Source organism: Gossypium hirsutum, chromosome D04 (assembly GCF_007990345.1).
Source record: "Gossypium hirsutum isolate 1008001.06 chromosome D04, Gossypium_hirsutum_v2.1, whole genome shotgun sequence".
NCBI classification, from domain to species: Eukaryota; Viridiplantae; Streptophyta; class Magnoliopsida; order Malvales; family Malvaceae; genus Gossypium; species Gossypium hirsutum.
The window spans coordinates 13,733,666-13,740,037 of NC_053440.1; the positions used below are offsets into that span (position 1 = coordinate 13,733,666).

At 36.6% G+C, this 6,372-nt stretch overlaps 1 long non-coding RNA gene across 2 annotated transcripts; it reads right to left on the reverse strand.

Annotated features, from left to right (window-relative positions):
• Positions 1–4,566: 4,566 nt before the first annotated feature.
• On the reverse strand, positions 4,567–6,372 carry LOC107955189 (uncharacterized). Of its 2 annotated transcripts, XR_001699846.2 has the most exons (4): positions 5,559–6,286; positions 5,380–5,442; positions 4,939–5,297; positions 4,567–4,832 (listed from the first exon to the last, which is right to left on the reverse strand). It is a non-coding gene; the product is annotated as an uncharacterized lncRNA (long non-coding RNA). The 2 variants fall into 2 exon arrangements; XR_001699845.2 differs by lacking the exon at positions 4,567–4,832 and having other exon boundaries at positions 4,861–5,297; positions 5,559–6,372.

The following is a 6,372-nucleotide window of genomic DNA, read 5'->3' on the forward strand; positions in this document are numbered from 1 at the left end:
AGGGTTCTACCTCCTCTCTTTATAAATAGATGGCACTGATAGGGCTACTTTCAAAACTTTAAGATATTGTTACTCTGCCCGAAAATAGAGAAAATCTATTCTCAACTATTAAATCTATTTTCCAGATAACAATTTCCGTCGGTTTCTATTTGAGAAGAGATTTGTCGTTTTCAAACTTAAATAAAGAAAACTATTTTTAGTTTTGTGTTTTGATTCGAATTGTTCGAGTTCACACTTGAAGTAGTTTGTGGTACGAGAATAATAGAAAATGTCATTTGGTTGAAAGTTGGGAACGACAAGGATCCGTCCATCCGAAAACACAATTATGAATTTGGTTTAAGGTTTATTGCTATAAATATCATAAACCAGTTTGATTTTCAAAATTTTAATTTCCCGCTGTGTAAGAAAACTATTTTCGAACCGGATTTTTTCCAACATATGGTTCAAAAGATCATTAAGGTTCCCAATTTCTGATTCACTATCCAACCCGTGATGATAGTTGTGAAGAAGAATGCACGTATGACATTGAGCCTATTGAGGAGTCTTCTTTTAGTGCTATCATTGACAATGATGATATGAATGAGCAAGAAACTTCGAGTGCCACCATTTGTGAAGATAGTGAGTATGATTCTGTGCTTATTTTTTAGTCCAAATCTAGCGTTGCACCTTATTCCAAAATTGATGTCAAATAAGTTGATAGTAATAATGCGAACTATGAATATATAAATAAATATAAAGTCTGCTTTGTTAGCACGTTTCTGTCTGCTCTCTCTAACAGTTTTAGGGTTTTTTTTAGTTTTACTTCCTGGTATTGATTTGACAGCATCTCTCTATCCAGATCTTTCTTTTTCTTTTACTATTACGGTCTTGAGTTTGCATAGAGACAGATCTTGCGGGATTAACGTTGAAGGAGGAGGAAGATGAAATTCTTCAAATTCAAATTGATGCGGAAACGAATGGCCAAGTGGAAGTTCTACAATTGGTGGGATGATTTTTAACGGCAAGTATTGTCCATTTTCCAACAATGAGAAGTACAATGGAAAATTTGTGGCACCCTGTACGAGGAGTTCAAATCAGAGATCTAGGGAAAAAAGGTATTAATTTCAATTTTTTCATTTAATGGATCTTGAAAGGGTTATAAAAGGTTCACCTTGGAATTTTAATAATCACTTATTAATCCTTCATAAGCTACAAAGGGGGGAGGATCCGTTGAAGTTCCCTTTAATCTATTCACCTTTGTGGGTCCAAATACATGATGTCCCGATTGGCTTTTTCTCGAAAAATCAGGCAATTCAAATGGGGAATTTTATTGGAGAGTTTATGGAATATGATGTTTCAAACTTGGGAAAAGAAAGTAGAAATTTCATGAGAATACGAGTCAAAATTGATATAAGGCGTCCTTTAAAAAGGAAAAACAGATAATGTGTTATGGAAAGTGCTCATATGTTCAATTTAAATATGAAAGGTTATCACTTTTTGCTTTTATTATGGTCGTTTGGGCCATAGTGATTCTTTTTGTGAAATAAGGATGGCGGTAGGAGTGGAAATTAAAGAGATGAGGTGGGACTTATCAATTAGGGTGCAGTTTCGTCGAGCTCAAATGATGACTAGTGTATGGTTGCGAGAAGAATGTGAGGGACAAGAGAGAGAAAATAATGGGGAAAGGCAAAATAGGGGGATACTTTAAATAGCCCAATGGGAAAAATGGGTAGTAGGGATACTTTAGACCCAGTATTGGGAATAAACCTGGTAGGGAATGGTTATCACACAAGAAAAGGTACTAGGAACTGGAGTGGTAATTTGGAGAATAGCTTAATGGAACATGATCTTAAAGATGAAGTGATTGTTGGTGAAGAGGGCAAAAAAAGAAATAGAAGGGAAATGAAAGATGCCTTGGCCAAAGAGGAGACTAACGTTTTGGCAGAAAGGAGCAGGAGAGTAGTGGAGGTTAGTCATCAATTATTGGCGGCTGCCAAGTGGCAAGCCGACTGAGCACAATGAAAATTTTAAGTTGGAATATCTGTGGATTGGTGATTTCATGGACAATTCGAAAACTTCGGTATATGCTGAAGTTATATAATCCCCAAATAGTCTTCTTTATGGAGACAAAAATTAACAGTAGTCAAATGGAAAAAGTTAGAAGAAGTTATGGGTTTTTAAACGGTATTGATGTTAGTTCAGACGGTTCTAGAGGTGGATTGTGTTTGGCCTGGCGCAAAGGTAAAAATGTTCAGCTTTAAAGTTTTTCAAAACGACATATTGATGTGATCATTGATGAAGGGGAAGAAGGGTACAAATGGAGGTTTACCGATTTCTATGGGTCTTCATATTCACAAGAAAGAGCTGAGGCATGAAATCTATTACGGCACTTAGGTACAGTTAGAGAGCTACCATAGATGGTTTGTGGAGATTTTAATGAAATTCTGTATAGTTTTGAGAAAAAAGGTGGTTTACCACGAGAGGAAGGACGAATGGAAGATTTTCGTAAGACATTAGAGGAATGCAATTTTATCTGACATTGGGTTTAATGGAAACTGGTTTACATGGGAAATAGGAAATTTACCTGAAACTAATATTCAAGAGCGGTTAGAGAGGGGTGTGGCGACGGAAGAATGGTTAAATTTTTTTCCTGAATTTCAGATTCAACACCTCCCACCTACATTTTCTAATCATTGCCCTTTATTGGTTAATACAAAAACAGAGAGCAGAGAGAGTATACACAAAGATTTCAAGTTTGAAGCATGGTGGGTTCTGGAGGTTTCATTCCTAAATGAGGTTAAAAACATTTGGGAACATTCTGAGGGTGATTTCTTAAGCAAGCTAAGCAGTATGAAAAGGGGGCTGGAGCGATGGGCTAGACAAATTCTATGTTCTAAAGAATGAAGGAAAAAGTCGTTATTCTCAAAACTGGCCACATTACTAGAGGCTGAAAGAGATGAAGAAAATTTAGCAGATCTGATTGATACAAAAATCCAACTGAATTTGGAGATAGAAAAGGATGAACGGTATTGGGAACAAAGAGTGAGGGTTAATTGGCTAAAACTTGAGGATAAAAACACAGCTTTCTTCCACAAACAAGCAATGCAGAAGCGATAGAGGAACTTGATTCGTAAAATGTAGAATGATAACGGGAGGGAAACAAATGAATTAAAGGAAATGGAAATGATTGCTAGAGTGTATTTCCAAAAACTTTTCTCTGCTGGTAGAAGGGCAAATTATGAGCATGTTTTATCGATAATTCCTCAATGTATATCGGATGAAGACAATTTAATGCTAAAAGAGAGATACACAAAGGAAGAGATTCAGCAGGCTTTGTCAGAATTAGGGCCCACTAAGGCACCCGGGGAAGATGGATTTCCAGCGTTATTTTATCAAAAATGTTGGGCGATTATTGGAGAAGAAGTCACTACCTTTGTCTCAATCATCTGAATGGAGGAATGGAGATAGGCCAAATCAATAAAACAAATATCATTTTAATCCCGAAAATTTCAAATCCAGTGGGTATAACACATTTTAAACCCATTAGTTTGTGTAATGTTCTATACAAATTAATGGCTAAAGTTATTGTGAATCGCATTCAGAAATTATTAGACAAATGCATCAATCCTGCACAAAGTGCTTTTGTGCCTGGGAGATTGATCTCGAATAATGTGTGGTTGGCTTATGAACAACTCCATACGCTAAAACAAAATAGGGTGAGGAAGAAAGGATTTATGGCGATTAAGTTTTATATGAGCAAGGCGTATGATGGGGTAGAATGGAGTTTTGTAGAGAAGGTAATGAAGAAAATGGGATTTGACTCAGAGTGGGTGGCTTTACTATTAAGGTGTGTAAATAGAGTTTCTTATTCAGTGGTTCTTAATGGACACAATGGATAATTTTTCTCTCCTACTAGAGGACTACGACAAGGGGACCCATTGAGTCTGTTTTTATTCTTATTCTGTGGAGAAGGTCTTTCTAGCCTTATGAAGCTAAGAATGCAGGAGAACAGAGTAAGAGGGGTTAAGGCAAGCAGAAGTGGGCCGCAGGTTTCACATTTACTTTTTGCAGACGATTGTGTGCTGTTCGGGGAAACTACAAAGAGGAGTTCAATTTATTTAAAACAGATTTTGCATCAATACGAAGTTTGCTCAGGCCAAAAAGTAAATTTTTTAAAGTCCACAATTTTTTTCAATAGCAATTCACAAGAGGAAGAAAGACGAACAATTACTCGAGTCCTTGGAGTGCTAAGTTCAGATGATATGGAAAGATATCTAGGGCTACTTAACTTGGTAGGTAGGAGGAAAAATGTAGCGTTTCAAATTTTGAAAGATAGGTTCAAACAATGAATTGACAATTGGAGCATCAAGTATCTTTCACAATGAGGTAAGGAGATTTTTATCAAAGCTGTTTTACGATCTATAACAGACTATGCAATGTCTTGTTTTTTACTCCCTAAATCTCTGTGTAAGGAATTAGAGGGTATTATTGCAAAATTTTGGTGGCAAAAAAATAAAATGAAAAAGGGGATCCATTGGTGCGCGTGGAAAGACGTTTGCTTAGCAAAAGAATCGGGTGGTCTAGGTTTTAAAAGCTTAGACAAGTTCAACATAACATTATTAGCCAAACAAGGTTGGCGCCTTATTAATTATCCGAGTTCTTTGTTAGCCTGAGTTTTGAAAGCTAAATATTTTCCTAAAACGAACTTTTTAAATGCTTCTTTAAGCAACCTACCTTCACTTACTTGGAGGAGTATTTGGTCAACAAAAAATGTTTGATGGACGGATTATGCTGGAGGGTCAGTGTAGGAGACCATATATCAATATGGAATGATCGTTGGATATCGGGAGTGACTAAAGACAAATTACAGGACAACAAAAGTAGTGAAGGTATCAGAGTAGTGTCTGACTTAATCAACAAAGAAAGTAGAACATGGAACAGAGATTTGATTGTCTGTACCTTTAATACGGATATTGCGAAGAAGATAATGCAGATTCCGCTTTCAAAGTCAAACTACGAAGACGTTCAAGTCTGGAGAGGGGAGGCGACTGGAGCCTTCTCAGTAAGAAGCGCCTATAAACTATTACAGGAGTCTACAATAGATCCTAATTCTTATTTATAGACCCATACTAAAAATTTTTACAGGAAATTATGGAATCTAAATATAACTTCAAAATTTAAAATTACAGTATGGAAAATAGCGTGGAATTACATCCCCACTTTCTCCAATCTAAAGCTGGAAAGAGTAATGACAGAGGACCGCTGTTTGAGATGTGGCCAGGGAGTTGAAGATAGCACCCATGTCTTTCAACGGTGCCCTATAGTAAAAGAAATATGGAGTCATTTGAGTTTTTCCTAGGTACTTAACAAAAGTAATTTAGATCTCTGGAGTAGGCTTACCTGGGTTTTCAGCGAAGGAACAAACGAACAATGCAGGGGATTTTGTTACGGGCTATGGTTAATCTGGACAAGCAGAAATAAGTTACTTTACGAAGGTAATTCCAGTCCAGTTGGAATATATCCAAGCAAATCAAAAGCTATATTCTAGAGTTGGAAGGTATTCAATAAAGGGAACTCACTTTGGTAACCAGTATAAGGTCTAGTCAGAGGCTACAAAGAGTGAATACGACCATCTTTTTCGATGCGGCATTTGACTCACAGAATAACAGATCTGCGTCAGGTCTTATTGTTAAGGAGGAGGAGGGTAGAATCGTGGTAGCAAAGTCGATCATTCATGAAAATGTTGCATCTCCGTTTGCAGCGGAAGCATATGCAGGATATCAAGCAACAAGGTTAGGGATTCAGTTGGCATATCATACCTTAGACATAATAGGAGATTCAAAAACAGTAATAACAAAATGTCAAAGTGAAAATCGAGACAGATCAGAAATAGGAGCAATCATTAGTGACATTCAAAGCTTAAAAGATTTCTTTCAAAAAGTCAGATTCTACTTCAAACCAAGGAATGAAAATATAGAAGCACACAGATTAGCAAAATGAGCACTCAAGAAGGGAGAGGAACAACACCTGGAAGGAGAGACCTTAAGAGCGTTTTGCGAAGAATTGGAACCAAAGCGTCTGGGTTGTTCAGAGTAAAAGGAAATGAAAGGGCATAAGATTTTGATTTTCGGCATTAGGGAGTGACGATTGAAATGAAAGAAGATATGCCGGTTGTAAAAGCAATCAGATAAGTAAAAGATTTGAGGGGTTTTGCTTTTAATTTCCAATGGTCTTGAGCAGAGGAAAAGTCAGAATAATTAATGAAGACAACTGGACCGTTCGGTTGGAGTTTTTGAAATTTTAATTTCATTCTTTTTTTGCTTTGGTGGGTTAAATTAATGTAAGTTTGCCTCTTGATGTTTTTTATTTTCCTTGAATTCATTTGTTGGGTTC